Consider the following 26,925-nt stretch of genomic DNA (forward strand, 5'->3'; position numbering starts at 1 on the left):
GAGTATCACACTGGTCCCCTACACTGGTGGTATTTCACCAATTGAATCTAGAAAATAACACTAACTTTCTATTCTATTTAGTAAGACACAAGTTTGTCGGGATGAAAGATACACCCCATCGAGCCAGGGGCCTGCCTCAAGTGAAGTTCCTAGGTGTGTAGTGGTCTGGGGCATGGGGGTCTAGTCCCTGTAAACTGAAAACCAAATTGCTATACTTTGTCTACCTATCACTAAGAGGGGGGCACAAGAACTATAGGGCCTCTTTGGCTATTGGAGGCAACATATACCACACGTTCCATTTATCAAATGACGAATAAAGTGGCTAATAATTACTGGGGCTCAGAGGAATAGAAGGCTGTACAGTAAGTCCAGGCTGCCATGCAGACTGGATTGCCACTTGGGGCTCAAAGTCCAGCAGTTACAATGGTACCCAGGATGTTGTGGCAAACAGGGATGCTTAATGGAACTTCTGGTAAACACCAATCAGAGAATTCAAGGGCAGATATCTATAGAATTCAGAGTAACGCCACGTCTTCTTCATCTGTAATTATTCTAATTGTGAGAAATAGTTGTTGGCTCACTACTGTGCCCTGGGTAGAGGCTGAACATGGTATCAAGTGACCATGTTGTCTGAGCTTCCCATCATTAACTTCCCATCTTTATCTGACCCACCAACCATAAAGGTCGGTATACATAGCAGTAATCCATCATCATATGAAAGTGGTTTATCCAAGATCGGGCTTAACAGGTCCTGGAAGCACAAGTACGTTGCACTGACTTAGACTCCCATAGCAATCACTCTTGTTGCATTGCCATTTATCCCTTAAACCATACCTGCAGTCTCATGGAACGTTCAAATAACTGTTTGATTGAGGAAGATAAAACTCAGGTCTGGTTTACAAATGGTCTACACAATACTGTGGCACAAGCCAAAAGGAAATATTACTGATTCACTCTGAAGTGTCTGTGAAAAAGTATTGAGGAATACTTCCCTGGACAAAACTTGAAGTAGTACATCTGATTATCCACTTGGCCTAAATAAAGAGATGGTGAAAGGGATGGATCAATCCTGAGTCTTGGACAATGACTAATAGTTTACCCACTTAGTCTGGAAATTGGAAAAAAAAAGAAGCCTGATGACAAAAGAACACTGATGACAGACAGCTGAAGGAAGAGATACTAGTATATACATTCCAGCAAATATTGCAGAAGCAGAATCAAAGATACCAGATGTAAGAGTAATGACCTCCGAAAATCTGCTTCTCCAGAAAAGCAATGAGAATATCAGCAAAATTGTAAAAATCAACTTTTCCAAAACTCTGGAAAGTAACAAAAGGCTTGCAACAATGCAAGGAAAAGAACCGAATCTTGGTAAGAATAGCCAGGTTTGTGTCATTTTAACTTGCCCTGTTCTGATTCCCTCCTCTCCCCAGCTTCACAGTAGCCTCGAAAATCACAGTTCTGCAATCAGAGTGAAAACTAGCAGCTTAGCAGCCACTGGAGGAAGCAGATAGGCTTGGAATTCCCAGAATCACCACTCCAGAAAACTGTTATTATTTGACCCTCTCTTGCAGTTCCCTGGACATTGTCACTAAGCAGGTCTTTATGTGACTTGACTCAGAGCTTACTCAGAGTGAACAACCTTTTCCTCGGGGGTATTTATCAAAAACAATCAGCAACAATTGTTTGATATTGCACTTGCCTGAGGTGGCAATAACAGTTGGGACAAACAACAAGCTGAAAAGAAACTTGAAAAGTAAAGTCCATAAAGATCTCTGAAAATCTCTGAAACATCCCTGGAAATCCAGATGTCCACAAATACGCACAGGGTTCTGTACATGCCCAGAGCTGTGCACAAGGCTAGAAAAATGCTGAGAACTGTGGCATCACCTCTACATTTTTTTGTGGTCAGCCGTTTACAATCCAAGACACAGGTTTCCTGCTGTGGAAATGTGCAGGTCCATGAAATCTGCTCTCTGAGGCAGTTTCACTCTTGAGAGACCAAATATATAAACAGACAATGGCCAGACAATAGATGAAAATAGAACTCTGACCCATAACTTCTGCAGCAACTAGTCCAGGAAGCCAAATCACAACCTCTGCAGCAATCAGCCCAGACAGCCAGGACTTGGTCAACAACTTCCAGCTTCCCAAATGTTTGCTCCCAGTTCCAACTCAGAACCAGCCAGAGAAAGCCCACTCTGTTCCCCAAATCAGGCACATAAGATGCTTCACTTCAGGCTAGCCCACTTCCAGATTCCCTGTGCCAACAGCCTCCAATCAGAGCACTCTTGATGCCTTTCCTATTTTTCATTATAAAGCTCCCCCTTTTCCTGCCTGCCTCTGAGTTTCTGGCAAACACAGGTGATGATGGCTGACCCCCTTGCTATAGCAAACTCTGGAAATAGCCTCTGTGCTCATTCAGGTGGTCTCTGTTTATTTCCACAACCTCATCACCTCAATGAGTCTTGCCAGTTACACTCTCAGCATCCCCAGGATGCTGCTCAGGGGCGGCTCAGAAGCCTATGCCCTGGGGGCTTGGTAAGAGCGTCCTCTATTTTATGCTCCCTGAGGCCCCGCCTTTCTTCTGCTTTTGAAAGTTGTGGCCCTTTAACATTTCCTTCTGTTCCATTTTCTGCTTGAGTGTAATGGCCTCTGGTGTCTGAGAACCTCTGTTCCCATCAGAAGCCACAGGTGAGATGTCAGCAGTTTAACCTGCTTCTTGAAGGACCCCTCGCCTCCCCTAAGGGAAGTAGGACAATACCTTTATACTGGCCCAGCGCTTTCTTTCTGTTTGCTTTCATATTGCTTTTCTGGCCCAGACATTTGTCTTTCTAACTTCCTCCTCAAGAGTTTGCATTTTTGGGGTCCCCCAGAGTATCTGATAACAAGTCAGGGAGTCAACAGTTTTCCAAGTATATAATTTTTAAACAAATCTTATCTATCTTCACTTTCCTGAGTTATTCAATGCCACTCAGGAGGACTGACCTCCTCAGATCAATACTCAACTCAGGACTGACCCCGTTTATTTTTATCTTGCCTGGCTCCCCTGGAGTATGTCTTATTTGCCCTGTGCCTTCCCTTAGAGGTGACCCTAATTCCATAAATTTCCCTGGCAGTTTCCCTCCAGGCACAGGCACTTCCTGCTTTCCCACTTGTGATAACTGACAACTGTACCAGCTTTCAATTCACAACTCAGTGCCTAGAGTATTTTATCCTGGCTTCTCAGGCGTCCTCATTCACATCTGTCCAAATATTGTGCACAGCTATCTCAGTCCTCAAGGGGCGCTTACCCAACTGTTCTTATTAAGGAAGACCTAACTGCAGTTTTAAAGAGACACTCCTCAATCATTTCCCAAAGTCAGGGACCCCCAGGGAAATTTGTCCCATCTCCTCCCTGAGATGAGAGACCTTCTCTGATCTTAGAGCACTTGAACAGCAATTCCTTCATTAGGAAGGGGGGTTAGATAGATGTGCTTCTCCTGTCCATTCTTAGATATGTCTCATCCAGCCTCCAAGATCTCGTTTTCCATTTCATATCTGCCTAGACTATGCTCTAAGATCTCAATCATTCTGCTAAAGAAATTTCTCCCTTTTTCACTTGAGTCAGCTGTTTTCCTTTTGTTTCCTTTCATTCTTCTACTTGCTCCTATTTTGATAGTAAGATCAGTGCATGATTTAAATAATTTCCTGAACAATCCTGATCCCTAAAAACAAAGTGTTATGGGCACAGACCTTTGTAGCTGTGTTATTTTCTTTGGATATACGATAGTTTATGATTCCTTTTCTTCAACCAAAGATATCCCATTCCTATTTAATCAAATTTATGGTATGATTCTACAGCCTGCCTCTCTAAAATCTAAAATGAGATCCAACCTCATGTAATTAACAAAATAGAGCCTCCCATATCAAGCCCAATCTCTGACCATGTCCGTGAGGTTGGCAAGAAAACAGAAAGAGGTTGATGGTTTCAGACTAACTCAAACCCACCCTGCTTATCTTTAGCTGCATGCTAGATCTCAGAGAAAACACCTGAGTTTTGTCCCAGATCTGCCATTTTACTATCCGACCTTGAGTTCAGTCTTGGCCTGTCCTGCCCTGGTGTCTTGGTTGTATCACGTACACTTATCTCTGATCCTCCATGACAAAGCTCTGATCAAAACCAGCACCATCCAGCCAGGCTTTCCCTCCTGGAAACCTGGTCCCCCAGGTGTCCACGCTGTAGTCCCATCACAGAAGTGTCACTACCATCCCTGTGTTAGTCCCAGCACAGGTTCTGTGCTACCTTAACCCCACACTGGGCCCCAGTTCTGCCACAAGTGGGGTGCTACAGTGGCAGCAAAATCACCACTAAAATTAAAGCCTTGTTATTACATGGTTACATTATTACTACATGTGATTTATAAAATGGTTATATATTTTTAAATCCATTATTTTATTACATATGTTGTTAACAAGATTTACTTATTATACAATATTGTATTTTTTATTTACACTGAAAGATAAGCTCCATGGGGACAAAAATTTTGTCTGTCTTATACACTGTATCACCTGCACCTAGAACAGCATCTAACACATCATTGGCGCTCAGGAAATATCTGCTGAATTCATCAGGGGTTAAGAGCAGAGACTGGAATAAGACTATTTGGGCTCAAATCTGGATGCCACCACTTACTGGCTCTGTAACCTTAGATGAGTTAGTTAAGCTTCCTAAGCCTCAGTCTCCTCCTCTGTAAAATGGGGATGATGTACTGGGGACCAGCCATGTTGTGAGATTTAGGAAAGCTTGTCCATATGAAGAGCTTGGCTTAGTGCTTGACCCAGAGTGAGAGCCGAGTTGATGTTAGCCATTCGTTTTCCAGTTGCATGCTGGATAGCTCCTGTCAAATGTCCCAGAAGAGCGTTTAGACTCCACATACTAAAGTTAAACTTCTTATCTAACCATCAGCCATTCTCCAAATCTGCAAAGTGAGGGATAGCATCCAATTCCTGTCTATTCCTCACCCACAATCACATTAGACACCAAGAATATTGCCCCAACATGTGATAAAACAACTGCCTCTCTCAAGCCAACTGGGCAAGTCCATCCTCTGTGTCTCCTATTCTACAGGACAGTGTGGTAAAGCCAGTCCTTTCTCACAGCCTTTGCCACACTGTATAGATAGTGACCTACTGATCTACTTCCCTCCCTGGACAGTAAGCTCCCCAAAGCTCATTAGCATCTCTTGTTCCTTTTTAAGGAAACTAACACACTGCCCACATTTAGTCATCAACAGGTAGCTCCTCAGAAAATAATGCCGACAAAGGCTCCATAGCAGATACTGCAGGGGATCTGGCCCAGCCTCCATTTTCAACCTCATGCTTACCTCTATTGTTGAAACTGGAAATGCCAAAAACTCATTTTCTCAGCCACTCTTATAGCTGAATGTGGCCATGTGACACAGTTATACCCTCTGAGGCAAGAGCAGACATCCACTGGTGCCAACTCTTTCCTTTATTGCAACTTCCTGCTGTTATGGGCTGAATGTTTGTGTCCCTCACCCTATTCATATTGTTGAAGCACTAAACCTCGACGTGATGTTATTAGAGGGTAAGGCCTTTGAGAGGAAATTAGGTTAGAGAGGTTATGAGGGTGGGCCCCTCATGATGGGATTAGTGCCCTTACGAGCAGACACAAGGGAGCTTGAAGACGTCATTAAGCTGGAAAGTGGGTCCCCACTGGAACCAGAACACCCAACACCCCTTACCAGCCAGTGTGGCCCTCCCCCAACGGCTGCAAATGCAGCAGTAAATGGCTCACCTGAGCAAACTTTGCCAGAAATTGTACCTGACTGATGATTTTCAGCTGGCCAGGAGATGCCTAGCAGTTGATAGAACTGAGGAAGCAGGGGGACAGAGGCAAGTAACTGTATTTTTTTTTACAGCAGGTTCTTATTAGTTATCTATTTTATACATATTAGTGTATACATGTCAATCCCAATCTCCCAATTTATCCCACCGCCACCACCCACCTCCCCACTTTCTCCACTTGGTGTCCATATATTTGTTCTCTACATCTGTGTCTAATTCTGCATTGCAAACCAGTTCATCTGTAACTTTTTTTCTAGATTCCACAAATATGCATTAATATACAATATTTGTTTTTCCCTTTCTGACTTACTTCAATCTTACTTCACTCAGTCTCTAGGTCCGTCCACATCTCTACAAATGACCCAATTTCATTCCTTTTTATGGCTGAGTAATATTCCATCATATATATGTACCACATCTTCTTTATCCATTCCTCTGTTGATGGGCATTTAGGTTGCTTCCACGACCTGGCTATTGTAAATAGTGCTGCAGTGAACAACAGGGTGCATGTGTCTATTTGAATTATGGTTTTCTCTGGGTATATGTCCGGTAGTGGGATTGCTGGGTTGTATGATAGTTCTATTTTTAGTTTTTTAAGGAACCTCCATACTTTTCTCCATGGTGGCTGTATCAATTTACATTCCCACCAACAGTGCAAGTGGGTTCCCTTTTCTACACACCCTCTCCAGCATTTATTGTTTCTAGATTTTTTGGTGATGGCCATTCTGACTGGTGTGAGGTGATATCTCATTGTAGTTTTGATTTGCATTACTCTGATGATTAGTGATGTTGAGTAGTTTTCACATGCCTCTTGGCCATCTGTATGTCTTCTTTGGAGAAATGTCTATTTAGGTTAAAAAAAAGCCCAGAATCATCGACAGGAAGACACTGGAACTCACCAAAAAAGATACCCCACATCCAAAGCCAAAGGAGAATCCGCAATGAGACAGTAGGAGGGGTGCAATCACAATAAAATCAATTCCCATAACCGCTGGGTGGGTGACTCACAAACTGGAGAACAATTATACCACAGAAGTCCACCCACTGGAGTGAAGGTTCTGAGCTCCATGTCAGGCTTCCCAACCTGGGGTCTGGCAATGGGAGGAGGAATTCCCAGAGAATTAGACTTTGAAGGCTAGCAGGATTTGACTGCAGGACTTTGACAGGACTGGGGGAAACAGAGACTCCACTCTTGGAGGGTACACACAAAGTAGTGTGCACATCAGGACCCAGGGGGAAGGATCAGTAACCCCATAGGAGACTGAACCAGACCTACCTGCTAGTGTTGGAGGGTCTCCTGCAGAGGTGGGGGGTGGCTGTGGCTCACCGTGGAGACAAGGACACTGGCAGCAGAAGTTGTGGGAAGTACTCCTTGTCATGAGCCCTCCCAGAATCCGCCATTAACCCCACCAAAGAGCCTGCAGCCTCCAGTGCTGGGTTGCCTCAGGCCAAACAACCAACTGGGGGGGAACTCAGCCTCACCCATCAGCAGACAAGCAGATTAAAGTTTTACTGAGCTCTGCCCACCAGAGCAACAGCCAGCTCTACCCACTACCAGTCCCTCCTATCAGGAAGCTTCACAAGCCTCTTAGATAACCTCATCCACCAGAGGGCAGACAGCAGAAGCAAGAAGAACTTGCCCTCTGCAGCCTGTGGAACAAAAACCACATTCACAGAAAGACAGACAAAATGAAAAGGCAGAGGGCTATGCACCAGATGAAGGAACAAGATAAAACCCCAGAAAAACAATTAAATGAAGTGGATTTGGCAATCTTCCAGAAAAAGAATTCAGAATAATGAGAGTAAAGATGATCTAGGACCTCGGAAAAAGAATGGAAGCAAAGATTGAGAAGATGCAACAAATGTTTAATAAAGACCAAGAAGAATTAAAGAACAAACAAACAGAGATGAACTATACAATAAATAAAAAGAAAAATACACTAGAAGGAATCAATAGCAGAATAACTGAGGCAGAAGAACGGATAAGTGACCTGGAAGACAAAATGGTGGAATTCAGTGCCATGGACCAGAATAAAGAAAAAAGAATGAAAAGAAATGAAGACAGCCTAAGAGATCTCTAGGACAACATTGAACGCACCAACATTCACATTATAGGGGTCCCAGAAGGAGAAGAGAGAGAGAAAAGACCCAAGAAAATATTTGAAGAGATTATAGTCGAAAACTTCCCTAACATGGGAAAGGAAATAGTTAGTCAAGTCCAGGAAGCGCAGAGTCCCAGGCAGGATAAACCCAGGGAGAAACATGCCAAGACACATAGTAATCAAATGGATAAAAATTAAAGACAAAGAAAAATTATTAAAAGCAACAAGGGAAAAAGGACAAATAACATACAAGGGAACTCCCATAAGGTTAACAGCCGATTTTTCAGCAGAAACTCTACAAGCCAGAAGGGAGTACCACAATATATTTAAAGTGATGAAAGAGAAGAACCTACAACCAAGATTACTCTACCCAGCAAGGATCTCATTCAGATTCGATGGAGAAATAAAAATTTTACAGACAAGCAAAAACTAAGAGAATTCGGCACCACCAAATGAGCTCTACAACAAACGCTAAAGGAACTTCTCTAAGTGGGAAACACAAGAAGAGAAAACTACCTACAGAAACAAACCAAAAACAATTAAGAAAACAGTAATACAAACTACATATTGATAATTACCTTAAATGTGAATGGATTAAAGGCTCCAACCAAAAGACACAGGCTCACTGAATGGATACAAAAACAAGACCCATATATATGCTGTCTACAAGAGACCCACTTCAGCCCTAGGGTCACATACAGACTGAAAGTGAGGGGATGGAAAAAGATATTCCATGCAAATGGAACTCAAAAGAAAGCTGGAGTAGTAATACTCATATCAGATAAAATGGACTTTAAAATAAAGAATGTTACACAGACAAGGAAGGACACTACATAATGATCAAGGGATCAATCCAAGAAGATATAACAATTATAAATATATGTGAACCCAACATAGGAGCACCTCAATACATAAGGCAAATGCTAACAGCCATAAAAATGGAAATCGACAGTAACACAATAATGGTGGGGGTCTTTAACACCTCACTTACACCAATGGACAGATCATCCAGACAGAGAATGAATAAGGAAACACAAGCTTTAAATGACACAACAGACCAGATAGATTTAAGTGATATTTAAAGGACATTCCATCCAAAAACAGCAGATTACACTTTCTTCTCAAGTGCACACAGAACATTCTCTAGGATGGATCACATCTGGGGTCACAGATCAAGCCTCATTAAATTTAAGAAAATTGAAATCATATCAAGCATCTTTTCCGACCACAACACTATGAGATTAGAAATCAATTACCGGGAAAACAACATCAAAAACACAAAAACATGAAGGCTAAACAATACGTTACTAAATAACCAAGAGATCACTGAAGAAATCAAAGAGGAAGTCAAAAAACACTGAGAAACAAATGACAACAAAAACACGACAATTCAAAACCTATTGGATGCAGCAGAAGCAGTACTAAGATGGAAGTTTATAGCAATACAATCGTACTTCAAGAAACAAGAAAAATCTCAAATAAAACAATCTAACCTTACACCTAAAGGAAACAGAGAAAGAAGAACAAACAAAACCCAAAGTTAGTTGAAGGAAAGAAATCATAAAGATCAGAGCAGAAAAAAATGAAATAGAAGCAAAGATCAATAAAACTAAAAGCTGCTACTTTTAGAAGATAAACAAAATTGATAAACCACTAGCCAGACTCATCAAGAAAAAGAGGGAGAGGACTCAAACCAATAAAATTAGAAATGAAAAAGGAGAAGTTACAATGGACACTGCAGAAAAACAAAACATCATAAGAGACTACTACAGGCAACTCTATGCCAATAAAATGGACAACCTGGAAGAAATGGACAAATTCTTAGAAAGGTATAAACTTTCAAGACTGAATCGGGAAGAAATAGAAAATATGAACAGACAAATCACAAGTAATGAAATTAAAACCGTGATTAAAAATCTTCCTACAGGGGCTTCCCTGGTGGCGCAGTGGGTGAGAGTCCGCCTGCTGATGCAGGGGACACAGGTTTGTGCCCCGGTCTGGGAGGATCCCGCATGCCGCGGAGCAGCTGGGCCCGTGAGCCATGGCCGCTGGGCCTGCGCGTCCAGAGCCTGTGCTCCACAACAGGAGAGGCCACAGCGGTGAGAGGTCTGCGTACCGCAAAAAAAAAAAAAAAAAAATCTTCCAACAAATAAAAATCCAGGACCAGATGGCTTCACAGGTGAATTGTATCAACCATTTAGAGAGGAGTTAACACCCATCCTTCTCAAACTCTTCCAAAATATTTCAGAGGAAGGAAAACTCCCAAACTTATCCTACGAGGCCACCATCACCCTGATACCAAAACCAGACAAAGACACTACAAAAAAAGAAAATTACAGACCAATATCACTGATGAACACAGATGCAAAAATCCTCAACAAAATACTAGTAAACAGAATCCAACAACACATTAAAAGGATCATACATCATGATCAAGTGGGATTTATCCCAGGGATGCAAGGATTCTTCAATATACACAAATCAATCAATTTGATACACCATATTAATAAACTGAAGAATAAAACCCATATGATCATCTCAATAGATGCAGAAAAAGCTTTAGACAAAATTCAACACCAAGTTATGATAAAAACTCTCCAGGAGTGGGCATAGAGGGAACCTACCTCAACATAATGAAGGCCATATATGACAAACCCACAGCGAACACCATTCTCAATGGTGAAAAACTGAAAGCATTTCCTCTAAGATCAGGAACAAGACAAGGATGTCCACTCTCACCACTATTATTCAACATATTTTTGGATGTCTTAGCCATGGCAATCAGAGAAGAAAAAGAAATAAAAGGAATACAAATTGGAAAAGAAGAAGAAAAACTGTCACTGTTTGCACATGACATGATACTATACATAGAGAATCCTAAAGATGCCACCAGAAAACTACTAAAGCTAATCAATGAATTTGGTAAGGTTGCAGGATACAAAATTAAAGCACAGAAATCTCTTGCTTATACTCTAACAATGAAAGATCAGAAAGAGAAATTAAGGAAGCAATCCCATTCAACACTGCAACAAAAAGAATAAAATACCTAGGAATAAACCTACCTAAGGAGGTAAAGGACCTGTACTCAGAAAACTATAAGACGCTGATGAAAGAAATCAAAGATGACACAAACAGATGGAGAGATATACCATGTTCTTGGCTTGGAGGAATAAATATTGTGAAAATGACTATAGTACCCAAAGCAATCTACAGATTCAGTGCAATCGCTATCAAATTACCAATGGCATTTTTTTACAAAACTAGAACAAAAATCTTAAAATTTGTATGGAGACACAAAAGACCCCGAATAGCCAAAGCAATCATGAGGGGAAAAAGTGGAGCTGGAGGAATCAGACTCCCTGACTTCAGACTATATTACAAAGCTACAGTAATCAAGACAATATAGTACTGGCACAAAAATAGAAATATAGATCAATGGAACAGGATTGAAAGCCCAGAGATAAACCCACACACCTATGGTCAACTAATCTATGACAAAGGAGGCAAGGGTATACAATGGAGAAAAGACAGTCTCTTCAATAAGTGGTGCTGGGAAAATGGGACAGCCACATGTAAAGAATGAAATTAGAACACTACCTAACACAAAAATAAACTCAAAATGGATTAAAGACCTAAGTGTAAGACCGGTCATGTAAAACTCTTAGAGGAAAACATAGGGAGAACACTCTTTGACATAAATCACCACAAGATCTTTTTTGACCCACCTCCTAGAGTAATGGAAATAAAAACAAAAATAAACAAATGAGACCTAACGAAACTTAAAAGCTTTTGCAGAGCAAAGGAAACTATAAATAAGATGAAAACACAACCCTCAGAATGGGAGAAAATATTTGCAAACAATCAACAGACAAAGGATTAATCTCCAAAATATACAAACAGCTCATGCAGCTCAATAGTAAAAAAAAAAAACAACCCAATCAAAAAATGGGCAGAAAACCTAAATAGACATTTCTCCAAAGAAGACATACAGATGGTCAAGAGGAACTTGAAATGCTACTCAACATCACTAATAGAGAAATGCAAATCAAAACTACAATGAGGTATCACCTCACACCAGTTAGAATGGGCATCATCAGAAAATCTACAAACAACAAATGCTGGAGAGGGTGTGGAGGAAAGGGAACCCGCTTGCACTGTTGGTGGGAATGTAAATTGATACAGCCACTATGGAGAACAGTATGGAGGTTCCTTAAAAAACTAAAAATAGAATTACCATATGACCCAGAAATCCCACTACAGGACATATACCCAGAGAAAACCTTAATTCAAAAAGACACATGCACGCCATTGTTCATAGCAGCACTATTTACAATAGCCAGGTCATGGAAGCAACCTAAATGCCCACTGACAGACGAATGGATAAAGAAGATGTGGTACATATATACAATGGAATATCACTCAGCCATAAAAAGGAATGAAATTGGATCATTTGCAGAGACGTGGATGGACCTAGAGACTGTCATACAAACTGAAGTAAGTCAGAAAGAGAAAAATAAATATCGTATATTAACGCATACATGTGGAATCTAGAAAAGTGGTACAGATGAACTGGTTTGCAAGGCAGAAATAGAGACACAGATGTAGAGAACAAACGTACAGACACTAAGGGGGGAAAGTGGCAGGGGCGAGGAGGGGGTGGTAGGATGAACTGGGAGATTGGGATTGACATGTATACACTAATATGTATAAAATAGATTAATAAGAACCTGCTGTATTAAAAAATTAAATTAAAAAAAGAAACTTCTATGTAGAGAAACTGTAGTACCATTTGGATTTTAAATGGAGGATAAAAGTCCTATACAAATGTGAGGGATGGGGGCAATAATTTAATAAATAGCATTTTAATTTTAAAAAATAATAAAAATTAAAAAAAAATTTAAAGCCCATTCCCTTGCTTCAAGGTGAGGCAGCTTTGAGGCACTACTTACACTCCAGAGCCCCCTGGACCAACACCAAGCAAGGCTGTTTCCTGAGACCACTGCCTGTTCCACTCATTCCTCTTCCCATCCCCTTCCTCTTGCTCCCGGACAAGTTATTTCAGAAGAGCACTCCCTCATAAGTCACGTGTACCCAAATCTCTGTCTCAGGGACCCCAACCTAATGCAGATGACCTATTTTAAGAATGTCCTTTCCCAAAAGGAGGAGCAAGCATGCCAATACCAACCCCACAAGCCCTCATGCTCTCCGACGGTGCAGAGTCCCACTGGAGATGGCTGTGTCTGGCTGCCACTTCCAGCTGTTTATCAATTAGAGGCTTCAGTGAGGCCCCTTAGTCTGGTAGCACTAACAGAAACCTTCGAGGCAGAAACTGATTAATTTCTCACTCCATCAAAGTTTAAGTCATCAGGGATCTCAGAACACAGCTAAGGGATTTTCAGATTAGGTTCGATTTTGTGAGCTAACGTGGAAGGAAAATACTTCTTTGCCTAATGTATGAGAGGAGGCATCTCTTTTGGTGCCCAAATTCTGCCTGTGTAGAACTGAACTACCAAAGGATATGGAAAATTCCAGATGACTCCAGGAACTGTGACTTTGGAGAAAATTCCTGCAAGTCTTCAGATCTGTGTTTTAAAAGAAGCCCATACACTTACCTGGTGGCACAGTGGTTGAGAGTCCGCCTGCCGATGCAGGGGACGCGGGTTCGTGCCCCGGTCCGGGAAGATCCCACATGCCACGGAGCGGCTGGGCCCGTGAGCCATGGCCGCTGAGCCTGCGTGTCCGGAGCCTGTGCTCCACAACGGGAGAGGCCACAACAGTGAAAGGCCTGCGTACCACAAAAAAATAAATAAATAAAATAAAATAAAGATAAAAGTAGCCCATACATGTCCCATCAAGAGTAGGAAATTGTAGGAAAAGTAAAACCTTGGCAAGTGGTATGTGACAAATAGCCCATTTCTTCAAGTGAAGATAACAAGAGTCATTTTATATAAATTAAACATAAATGCGGATAGTATAAATATTGATGTTTAAAATGTCAGAAACTGACCAACAGGAAACAGAAAAATAGGGAAGTCAGGTCATCGAGGAAAGGATATGAATGAATGAAACCAAACAAGAGATCCCAAAACAATACCTGTATTTTAGTGAATCAGAATACAAACTGGAGAAAGCAGTTTGTGGAAGTTACCATGACTGGAGCTCCAAAAAGGGAAATTAGGGGCGGGAGGCACACAAGTACAGGAACCTGAGAGAATAGACCCTGTCTTAGGGCCTGGGAGGCTGTCCAGAAGAGCCACTTTGGGCCCAAAGATATGCCTGGAAAATGGCCCACCACATCCTTAATCCTCACGTCCTGGAAATCAGAGAAACACCACAAAGTGAAGGGGAGACGTTCATAGACATGGTTCTTTTCAGTGGCCTCAGTTTGACAAAGCTGGATTCTGTGATGGTTTTCTGGGTACCTGTCATTTGTGAAGCCAAAAGCGTTTGTACCCTGAGATTTCTCAGCCTGTACCTAAACCCTTTAATATTGTGGTTTAAAAACATAAATTCTAAATTAGACTTTGTGCCTGGGCCCAATCCAAGCCCTGCTACTAATGCGTTATTTGAAGTAAAGTGATTTAACCTTCCCTAACTCAGTTTCCTCACCTATAAATGAGAATATTAATAGTACCCACCTCACTGACAGCAACATGGATGGACCTAGAGATGATCATACTAAGTGAAGTAAGTCAGACAAATACCAGATGATATCACTTATATGTGGAATCTAAGATATGACACAAATGACCCTATCTATGGAACAGAAACAGAATCAGAGACATAGAGAACAGACTTTTGGTTGCCAAGGAGGTGGGTGGGGTTGGGGAGGGATGGACTGGGAGGTTGGGATTAGCAGATGCAAACTATGATATATGGATAAATGACAAGACCTTACTGTATAGCACAGGGAACTATATTCAATATCCTGTGATAAGCCATAATAGAAAAGAATATATATATGTATAAATATATTCTGGAGTCTAGGCTCTAGACCCTCTAAATTATAGCATCAGATTAAGTCAGAAAGCTGTATGCCTGGTCCACAAGCTCTGTATTCCTTAGAGAACTTATTTTCCTGAACTGTGTTTGGCATTACATCATTACCTGTATTGAAAAGCACAATGGAAAACAGTGCTATGAAATTCAGTTTGTGCTGACTAATGAGATAATGTTGAGAACATAGTTCTCAATGTCATAAAGTATCTCTTTAATGAAGACTTGCAGAAAAAATGCACTCTATCCCCCAAACTGTGAATAGCAGTGCATTTCCTCAGCAATTGTAACTTATGTTAACTGCTTAAATGTTTCACTTTGTTTTGGCTACTAGGAAGATCACTATTAATTTGTAGCCAAAGTTCTAGCAAACTATATAGGATATAATATGCATTTGGGGTTTAAGTATTAAGCTTACCCTTAGGAGGCAAAGTAGAAAGTGAAAGTTTCTATTAGGGTGGAAATTCCTCCAGAAGGCAGATGCTATGTTTGTTTCATTCATGCCTGTATATAAAGTGTCTGTATATTAAATGAGTGAGTGCTACAGTGCACAACACAGCACCTTGAAAATAATGTATAATGTAGAATGCAGCCATAAAGAAAGAAAGGAAAGGGGCAGGAAGGAAAAAAAAAGACTACAGTGTTTGTAAAAATCAATCAATTAATTGGTTATGAGAAGTTCAATGTGACTTTTCCCCAACATTTAATTTTTCACATATATTATTGTTTTGTTCAAAGAGATTGGGACATCCATCAACAGAATAAGACAGAACTTTGTGTTTTGATATGGGAAAATACTAACAACCAAATGAATAGGAATACGTACTGTATAAACACATTTTTATTTTGGCAAAACAAAATCTGTAAAAATATTTGTAATTCTTTCCTAAATATACGGTCATAGATGCAGAGAGAAAACTATGAGTTCTGAGTACTGTTCTGCTTTCTACACTGTATTATCATGGCCCTGACTTGGGACATCTTCTCACAAGGGTGACAACTGTACCATGAAGTTTGTCATGAAATTGATTTTCTCCTACGTAGCCAGCAGCAGTTTATGTTGGTAAATTTATGGGTTGTCAGCTTAGTACTGCTTACCTGAAGCCATAATGATATTCAAAATCTTTGACCAATTACTCTACACCTGGGCATTTATCTTAAGGAAATTACTCCAAAGAAGAATAAAGGTCCATGCCCAAAGATATTCATTAGTATCCTAATACGTATATTTAACAATCCAAACCAAGTGGGAGTAAAGTATTGAATCATCTTCCTTTTTAACATTTCTATCTCTCCACTAGATGATATTTGAAGCCAATCCTACAGCCCTTTCAATCATTTTAAAGTATTAAAACTAAATAACAGTCTCATTTGGGGGTATTAAAATGTTCAATAAAATCGGAATTAAAACTTCAGTCTCATTTCATTTAAAACTCTTGATATAATCTGAGCTTAGAAACTTGCAGTGTAGACTGGGGGGCAGTGGAGGTGGGTGGGGCTTTTTAAATTTTTTGTTTTAAATACTTCCTTTCCCACTTCCCTGCTCAGGATGGGGATAGGAGAAAAGAGGAAAGGTAAGGCAGGTGGTGAAAAGTCTTGCTTGACTGATATAAATCTGGGATCAGAACTCTCTGTGGGGGCCAGATACCTAAATACTAGTATCCCTTGCTCTTTAGTCCCTTTTGGGGGTGAATTCCCCACTTGCGGGGCTCCCACTACACTGTTCCAGTAAAGCACAGACCCTTGCTTCTGGGACCCCCTTGGGCAGGGTGCTTGCTTCTGGGTTACCACTTTGGCACAGGCTGACCCCTTGGGCAGATGCTTTAAATTTCACACAAGCCCAGGTACCTTCCAAGGACCACCTTTGTTCTAAAAAGGCTGAAAGTGCTCCTTGCTCCTGCCCCTGCCCTCTCAATGCCCTGACCTCAAGAGCAGCTATAACTAGCTTCTGTCTACGAGTGAACCAGACCCCAGCAGCTGTGTACTCCAACACAGGACATGCCTCCAGGAGTTCTACTGAGAACCCCCTCACTAGGCCTAATGTGGGGGTGTGAATGGGGAGAAACACCGCACCCCTTCAGCTCTCCCCAGAGAGCATCTCCCTAGCAAGATCCACTAATTCCTCCAGCCTCCACATGTATAGAATAGAGGTGAGCCAGACTTAGAGAATGAACTTATGGTTACCTGAGCAGAAAGGTGGGATTGACATGTACACAATGCTATATTTAAAATGGATAACCAACAAAGACCTACTGTATAGCACAGGAAACTCTGCTCAATGTTCTGTAACAACCTAACTGGGAAAAAAATTTGAAAAAGAATAGATACATGTATACGTATAACTGAATCACTTTGTTGTACACCTGAAACTAACACATTGTTAATCAACTGTACTCCAATATAAAATAAAAAGTTAAAAAAATTAAAACTTGAAAAAAAACCCCAAAGAATAGAGGTGAGCGATGGGCTATGTGGGCAGTTTGGGTTCTTTGGAGCTCCCTTTAGGAAGGACCACATAGGTGGTCCAGCCCCTCTCTTGGATGCTTGGTCACTTAACACACTTTCACCCCAGCTGCAGCTCTGAAACAAAAAGGCATTCTGTGCCACCACTTTATTCATTTCTTTACTACTTTTTAACCCCAATGAAAATTCCAGTCAACTTCAAACAACCCTCAAATTTTTCTCAGTGCTATAATGGAAAAAACCGAGTTCTTCGCAGAGAAAAACAGGCTTTGAAGTTTTAAATGTGTGTAGTTGCTTATGCAAAATGCCTATTCTAGCTTATGTTATGGTGGACTGGTTAATCAAATCAAAATCAAATCTTCTACTACCTACAGAGTACAATAAGATGGAAATAATTCATTCGTAAGATTCTAATCTGTAAGACCACTCCACTAACTACAAAATACTACTCTAAGTATTATAATTCCATCAAGCCTCAATTTGAACAAATGTACAATCACTTAAACAACAGCTGTTAAATGAAAAAAGAATTCAGAATGTCTTTAGAAGAGTGACAGAAACATTATTAACATGATCGCTCTGGTGCAGACTTTCAGAAGGACACCCTCTGGAAGACTGACTCAGCCCTAGGAAACCCACACCTTAATAGTGGCTCTTGGGAAAGAATCACAAGGAAACCCCCTCGATGGGTCGATGTTCCTCAGTGGTTCTGGAGGATGAAGGGCCAGGAAAATCCCCTGCGGGAAGTAATCTCAGGGCTTCACACAGGTTTACTGGAGGACAGGGAGATAGATGAGGCCCTCTCTCATGAATACCACATGGATCCCTTCCCAGCATGGAAACCTCACCTGGATGATGGGGTTGGAGAAAAGTGCCTGCACCAGCTTCACGTTCCAGTGCTAGAGATGGACCAGGAGGACCTAAGTTATCAAAAGCATCCTCAAGATGAGTCCCACCAGGCATCCTTTTTAAGATGTGGACAAATCACTCTCTCAAAAGAAGGCCCCTTAAAACTTATAAATCTTGCTGTTGCAGAAAGAGGACCAGTGTCTGAAGCAGAAAGGGAAACTCTGTCTTGTACATGTGAAGGAAGAGCTGGACCAGGATACAGATGGCCTGGTGGACACTCTATCATCCTGGGCCCCCTGAGCCCATGGACATGACATCTGGTAACATCTGGTGAAGCAGGGCAACATTGAACCCTGAATACCTAAACCAACCCAGCTTGATGGGATACCTCCTGTCTTGAGGATCTAATGATCCAGAGGATTCCCTGGTTCTCCTGGGCCTCTGCCAAATGCTCTGCTTGGATCATCGACATCTTACGGATCCTTTTCTAAACTCTCAAATGTTGTATCTTCTGCATTGATTTTCGTCTTCCATGTGCATTTTCCGTAACCAAGAGCAGTGAGCTGGCTTTTCAAAGGACAAATGAGTCCTTCCATTTCTTCTTCTAGAGCTCAGGCATGTTTTTTTTTAGTTTGATTTGATCAGGATTTTTGGATTTTGTTTTGTTTTGGCATCCAGATCTTCACGGCACAGCTCATGTTTTTAGCTATGTTTTAAAACCTTTCTCCTCAGTTTTTAAATCATTCTTCTCTCCCCACAGGCTAATTTCCTGGGAGATTACTTAGCCTTGTCTTGACACAGCTCGGTCTTTAGGCTTTTGCTGAAGCTTTTGAACCTCACTTAATCTTTGCATTTTCTGATTCCAATCATGCATTTTTTTTTTTTTTTTGTCTGTTTGGAGAGTTGCAGTATAATCCATCAGGGATTGTTTTATCTTCTCTATCCAGTGAAATATATATTTGGTTACTTCCTACTTCAAGGGGTTACGAGGAAGCATTTAGCTTGATGGCATCAATCAGTTTCCTCAAAGGTCATATTAACTTATCATCTAAGTGGTGTCCAATTTTCATTCTCTAATTATGTCCTTTTCCTGGTGTTATCTCTTCCAAGGACACCAGCCAAATCTGCCATCTTTAGCAGACATTTAGTCAGAGTTTTGGTCTGACGTTCCTTCTCAAGTAGAACTTTTTCCGTCCAAGCTTTAGAACGGTGGTTCGCAAACTGTGGTCTGTGGATGCCAGGGGGTCCCCAAGACTCTTTTAGAGTATCTGTGATGTCAAAACTATGTTCATAATAATACTAAGACACTATTTCCTTTTTCACAGTTGACATTTGCACGAACAGTGCAAAAACCAATGATGAGTAAAGCTGGTGACATTTTAGTATGAATCACGGCAGAAGCACCAAACTGTACTAGTAGTCATTGTATTCTTCATCACCTTACAATGTCGGCTTTAAAAAAAAAAAAAAGCAGCTTCTGCTTCATACTGAGTGTGAAGATTATCTGGAGGGAAAGCACGTGTGCAATTGACTGAGTTACAAGCTGAACTAGCCACTTTTTCACAGAACACTATATTCATTTGAAAGAAAAACTGAAAAACCACACAGATTTAGGGATTTGGCAGACACGTAATTGAAAATAAACAAAGCAAGCCTGTCACATCAAGGAAAACAACTGACAGTATTTTTTTTTTTCGGTACGTGGGCCTCTCACTGTTGTGGCCTCTCCCGTTGCAGAGCACAGGATCCGGACGCGCAGGCTCAGCGGCCACGGCTCTCACACCCAGCCGCTCTGCGGCATGTGGGATCTTCCCGGACCGGGGCACGAACCCGTGTCCCCTGCATCAGCAGGCGGACTCTCAACCACTGCGCCACCAGGGAAGCCCCCTGACAGTATTTTTTGCCCAAGATAAAATCCAAGTTATCAAGTGAACATCAGAATTTTGGGAAAAATTATATTAGTCATCATAAGCTTGACAGCTTCCCAATACTTAAAGCCTTTTCTGATTAAATCAGTGGTGTTAATAACAAATATAATATTTTTATATTTTATAATGAAATATGTCAACATTTGGAAGATATAAATAACTCAGTAAACCAATATTTTTCAAGAGGGCAATGCATGATATTATATAATAATGCTAGGTAAAAGATCTATTTAAAGTGCAACAGCAGCATAGCACAGGGAGATCAGCTGGGTGCTTTGTGATGACCTAAAGGGGTGGGATAGGGAGGATGGGAGGGAGGCTTAAGAGGGAGGGGATATGGGGACATGTGTATACATATGGCTGATTCACTTTGGTGTACAAGAGAAACTAACACAGTATTGTGAAGCAATTATACTCCAATAAAGATTTTTTTTTAAATGTGGTGTATATTAAAAAAATAAAATAAAAAATAAAATGCAAGTTAGACCAATGAATTTTAATGTAGCAGAGTATGGAAATTTCATTGATATGCTGTCAGATTCCACATCACAACTATCCTTTAATAAACAATTGTCAAGTTTTAGTATAGTAACAAAGAAGAATACCCACAATTATCTAAAAAAGCTGTTAACATATCCCTCCCTTTTCCAACTACATATTTGTGTAAGACAGGGTTTTCTTCATATATCTGAATTATAGCAATACACTGCAAAGTATTGAATGCAGAAGCAGATATAAGATTCCAGCTATCTTCTATTAAGTTAGACTTTTAAAATAATTTACAAATCTGTAAAATAATGCCAGTCTTCTCACTAAATTTTTGTTGTTTTGGGTGGAAAAAAATGGTGATTTTTCATTAAAATGTGTTATTTTAAAACCTTAGGGGGGCTTCCCTGGTGGCACAGTGGTTAAGAATCCGCCTGCCAAGGCAGGGGACACGGGTTTGAGCCCTGGTCCAGGAAGATCCCACATGCCGCAGAGCAACTAAGCCCGTGCACCACAACTACTGAGCCCGCATGCCACAACTACTGAAACCTGTGCACCTAGAGCCTGTGCTCTTCAGCAAAAGAAGCCACCACAATGAGAAGCCTGCGCACCGCAACAAAGAGTAGCCCCCACTTGCCGCGACTAGAGAAAGCTCCCCTGTGGCAACAAAGACCTAACACAGCCAAAAAAATAAAGTAAATAAATAAATTTTTAAAAAATAAAATAAATAAAATGTTAGGGGTTTATAATAATAAATAACAAATCTTTGTATAATTAGCTATTATGATAATAAAATAATGAATACTATTCTCAAAATTTCCCCATTTTAATTTCTGATACAATAAAAACCAATGGATATAACCCACATGGTCCAAAGCCCTTTGGGATCCTCAATAATTTTTAAGAAAGTAAAGGGGTCCTGACACCAAAAACTTTGAAAACTGTTGCTGTCAAGTCATCAAACTTTTTTTTTTCTGTTCATCGCGTTCGTTGAGTTTTTCCCTCTTTCTGTCCTTCAGCCTCTTGTTGAAGTAGTGTTGTGCTTTCCTGGAGATGGTGTGCCCATCCACGCCTTTCCTCAGTGCCAGCTTATATAGCTGCTCTCACTCCCCTGACATAACTGTAAGGCGCTCGGGGCTGAATGGTTCTTGATGCACCTTCCAGTGACTGGGCATCCTGTGAGGAGCCCTCACCAGTGCTCATCCTGGACTTCTAGGTGTCTCTTTCCTCCATTCTTTTACTGAAAAGTCTGTTTTAACCTCAAGAAGGAAACTTTTTAGTTTTTTATTATTTGCCTCCAGGCTCAGCATTTCTGATGACTTGGTCTCAAGGCTGGCCTCTTTCCAAAAGGACTCCAGTGCTTCATAATCTCTCTTAATATTCCTGAGCTCAGAAATTTTGCTTGTTCTTTATCAAAGGCAGAAAAAGTTATGCCAAGCTCTTCCTCCCTGCATTTAAAAGTTGGCTTTTGTCTCCAGGAACACCCATACCACCCTCTCCCAGGTAGTGGGTAGTACCACCGAGGTCTGGACCAGTACTCACACCTTTACCCAGCCCCACACAGCATTTCCAGGGTGGACTAAGGTGAAGCTTGGTAGCCATCACTTGCTCTCCTATGGCACTAGTGGCTTCCACAATATGGCCTTAAGTTGTCAGGGCCCTACGGTCCCCAACAGACTAGAGGGGGCCCCATAGAATGTAGTTGTTACATAAATTACTTCTACATATATTATAATCCCACAATACATCTTTATTACTGTTTTAAGTGGCCAATAACCTTTTAAAGAATATATGTATGTGTTTATAGATATATACTTTTTATAAATACATTATTTCTGGTGAGAAACCTGTCATTATTCTGTAAGTCATATATCTTTTTCTTCAGGCAAATTTTAGAATTTCCTCTTCATCTTTCTTTTTTGGAAGTTTACTGTTTGCCTATGGTTTATTTTGAATTTATCCTCCTTAGGGTTTACTGAGATTCTTGGACCTGTGGGTAGTTATATTTCATCTATTTGGAGAAATTTGTGGCATTATCTTTTCAAATATTTTTTCTGCCCCATTATCTCTCTCCTCTCTTATCAGGATTCCTGTTACATTAGATCATAGGTCTCAGATGTTCTTTTTGGTTTTTCATTTTTATTTCCTCTTTGTTTTCAGCTTGTATAATCTCTATTAACCTGTCTCCATGTTCACTGATCCTTTCCTGCTGTTAGGTATATCAATTCAATCATAAAAATCAATTCTGATAGACACTTTTTAGCATTGCCATTTGGTTCCTTTTAACATTTTCCTTCTTTGCTGAAATTCCACCTATGTTTACATGTGTTATTCATCTTTTCCACTAGATTCTTTAACATATTTATAATAGCTATTTAAAAGTAGGCATCTGCTAATTCCAACACCTCTGCCATATGTGGGTCAATTCTTTCAACTCTTTTCTCTCTGGTTTATTGGTCACATTTTCCTACTTGGTTTCATGACTCACTACTTTTTATTGTATGCCCAAAATTGTGTGCAAGGGAACAATAAGGGCTGAAGTCGATAAGACTTACCCCCAGAAAAGAGCATGCCCATTGCTCTGTCAGCTGCTAGCATGTGGGTAGCCTGGCGGGGCTGGGAAGACGGGACAGTAGTGAGTGTAGCTAATCTACAGTTGGGCCTTGTTGGCAGCTTGTTCCGTGAGATTTCGTTCAAATGTTTTGGGGAAAGATCAACGCTTTGTCTTCAGCAGAACTTGGAGTCTGAGCCTCGGTGAGATTCCAGAGACCTCTCTGTGCTTTGCACCTCCCCATCCAGCTGCCAACTTTGGGAGTTGCTGGGGACTTCTATTTGCTCTGACATCAACTTCTTTATTTTGTCTTCGAAAATTGGAACTTATTTAACTGCCCAACAAGAAGAGAATAGTTCTGTACGTTATGGAAAACCAATGCTGAATTGTATGCACTGATTTATAAAATAGTTCTGAGGAAAAGACAAATGATTAACATACAATGTTAAATTTTTAAAACCAGAACATCGAGGTAATAAAAATTATATTAAAAATGATGTATACATATGGACAAGTACCAGAAGAAAGCCCCTACAGATGAAATGTCTGAGCCATTGATGTGGCAAGCTCATGAGCAGCTTTGCCTTAATGTTATGTTGTGATTTCCACTGACAATGCCAACCATACTGAGGACACAGTAGGGAACAAACTGTAGACAGATCTGAAAGAACAATAACAATTTCTTAGTCTAGGAAAGACAACCCAGAGAAGAAAGGGTCCAGCAAGGCTCTTCCCCCTTAAGGCCCAAACAAAAAGAAACTAGCTGAAAATACAGCAAGAGGACGGGGTTAGGAACAAGGAAGAAAGAGTCTTTGGGCTGTCATGGTTGTAAAGCGAAGGCTGACATGAGAGGGTTAGGAAAGAGGAATAAACATAGAAAAACCCAGATGCAAACAATGCAGTCCTGCCCATTGGTCCTTCATTAATTGACAGTAATGCCATCAGATGTCTCTGAGTAAACCATCCTCATTTCCATCACTGTTGTTATAGACTGGAACTGGTTACCAAGGGAAGCTGTGGAATTTTTCCCCAGAGGCCATTTAAAATCAGATATAGACAACCACCTGTCTAAAATAATTCAGGGAGAGACCTTCAAGATGGCAGAGGAGTAAGATGTGGAGATCAACTTCCTCCACACTAATACATCAGAAATATATCTACATGTGGAACAACTCCTACAGAACACCTACTGAATGCTGGCAGAAGACCTCAGACTTCCCAAAAGGCAAGAAACTCCCCCACGTACCTGGGTAGGGCAAAAGAAAAAAGAAAAAACAGAGACAAAAGAATAGGAACAGCACCTGCACCTCTGGGAGGGAGCTGTGAAGGAGGAAAAGCTTCCACACACTAGGAAACCCCTTCACTGGCGGAGACGGGGGGTGGGCGGGGGGGAAGCTTCAGAACCACAGAGGAGGGTTCAGCAATAGGGGTGCAGAGGGCAAAGCGGAGAGATTCCCACACAGAGGATTGGTGCTGACCGGCACTCACCAGCCTGAGAGGCTTGTCTGTTCACCTGCCGGGGCGGGCGGGGGCTGGGAGCTGAGGCTCAGGTCTCGGAGGTCAGATTCCAGGCAGAGGACTGGGGTTGGCGGCGTGAACACAGCCTGAAGGGGGCTAGTGCACCACAGCTAGCCGGGAGGGAATCTGCGGAAAAGTCTGGACCTGCCTAAGAGGCAAGAGACCATTGTTTTGGGGTACGTGAAGAGAGGGGATTCAGAGCACCGCCTAAACAAGCTCCAGAGACAGGCGCGAGCTGCAACTATCAGCGTGGACACCAGAGACAGACATGAAACGCTGAGGCTACTGCTGCAACCACCAAGAAGCCTGTGTGCAAGCACAGGTCACTATCCACGCCTCCCCTCCAGGGAGCCTATGCAGTCTGCCACTGCCAGGGCCCCGCAATCCAGGGACAACTTCCCCAGGAGAACACACGGTGCGCCTCAGGCTGTTGCAACGTCACGCTGGCCTCTGCCGACGTAGGCACACCCCGCATTCTGTACCCCTCCCTCCCCGCAGCCTGAGTGAGCCAGAGCCCCCGAATCAGCTGCTACTTTAACCCCATCCTGTCTGAGCAAAGAGAAGACGCCCTCAGGTGACCTACACACAGAGGTGGGGCCAAATCCAAAGCTGAACCCTAGGAGCTGCGTGAACAAAGAAGAGAAAGGGAAATTTCTCCCAGCAACCTCAGGAGCAGCGTATTAAATCTCCACAATCAACTTGACGTACCCTGCATCTCTGGAATACCTGAATAGACAACGAATCATCCCAAAATTGAGGCGGTGGACTTTGGGAGCAACTGTAGACTTGGGGTTTGCTTTCTGCACCTAATTTGTTTCTGGTTTCATGTTTATCATAGTTTAGTATTTAGAGTTTATTATCATTGGTAGATTCGTTTATTGATTTGGTTGCCCTCTTCCTTTTTTGTTTTTTATATATATAGGTATATATATTTTTCCCTTTTTCTCTTTTTGTGAGTGTGTATACGTATGTTTCTTTGTGTGATTCTGTCTCTATAGCTTTGCTTTTACCATTTGTCCTAGGGTTCGGTCTGTACGATTTTTGTTTGTTTGTTTGTTTTTAGTATAGTTTTTAGCTCTTGTTATCATTGGTGGATTTGGTTTGGTTGCTCTCTTCTTTCTTTCTTTTATTACTTTTTAATCTTTTATTATTTATAATAATTTAATTTTTTTATTTTAATAAATTTTATTTTTTTCTTTCCTTCTTTCTTTCTTTCTTTCTTTCTCCCTTCCTTCCTTCCTTCCGTCCCCTCCCTCCTTACCTCCCTCCATCCCTCTCTCTCTCTCTCTTTTCTTTCTTTCTTCCTTCCTTCCTTCTTTCCTTCCTCCCTCCCTCCCTCCCTCCCTCTCTCTCTCTCTCTCTCTCTTTCTTTCTTTCTTTCTTTTTTCCTCCCTTTTCTTCTGAGCCATGTCGCTGAAAGGTCTTGGTGCTCCAGCCAGGTGTCAGGCCTATGCCTCTGAGGTGGGAGAGCCGAGTTCAGGACATTGGTCCACCAGAGACCTCCCAGTTCCACGTAATATCAAATAGCAAAAGCTCTCCCAGAGATCTCTATCTCAACACTAAGACCCAGCTCCACTCAACGACCAGCAAGCTACAGGGCTGGACAACCTGTGCCAAACAACTAGCAAGACAGGAACACAACCCCACCCATTAGCAGAGAGGCTGCCTAAAATCATGAAAAGGTCACAGACACCCCAAAACACACCACCAGACACTGTCCTGCCCACCAGAAAGACAAAATCCAGCCTCATCCACCAGAACACAGGGACCAGACCCCTTCACCAGGACCTACAACAACCCACTGAACCAACCTTAGCCACTGGGGGCAGACACGAAAAACAAGGGGAACTATGAACCTGCAGCCTGCAAAAAGGAGACCCCAAACACAGTAAGCTAAGCAAAATGAAAAGACAGACAAAAAAAAGTCAGATGAATGAGCAAAGTAAAAACCCACCAGACCAAACAAATGAAGAGGAAATAGGCAGTCTACCTGAAAAAGAATTCAGAGTAATAATAGTAAAGATGACCCAAAATCTTGGAAATAGAATGGAGAAAAAAGAAGAAACGTTTAACAAGGACCTAGAAGAACTAAACAGTAAACAAACAATGATGAACAAAAAAATAAATGAAATTAAAAATTCTCTAGAAGGAATCAACAGCAGAATACCTGGGGCAGAAGAAC

Source organism: Pseudorca crassidens, chromosome 10 (genome assembly GCF_039906515.1).
Source record: "Pseudorca crassidens isolate mPseCra1 chromosome 10, mPseCra1.hap1, whole genome shotgun sequence".
NCBI lineage: Eukaryota > Metazoa > Chordata > Mammalia > Artiodactyla > Delphinidae > Pseudorca > Pseudorca crassidens.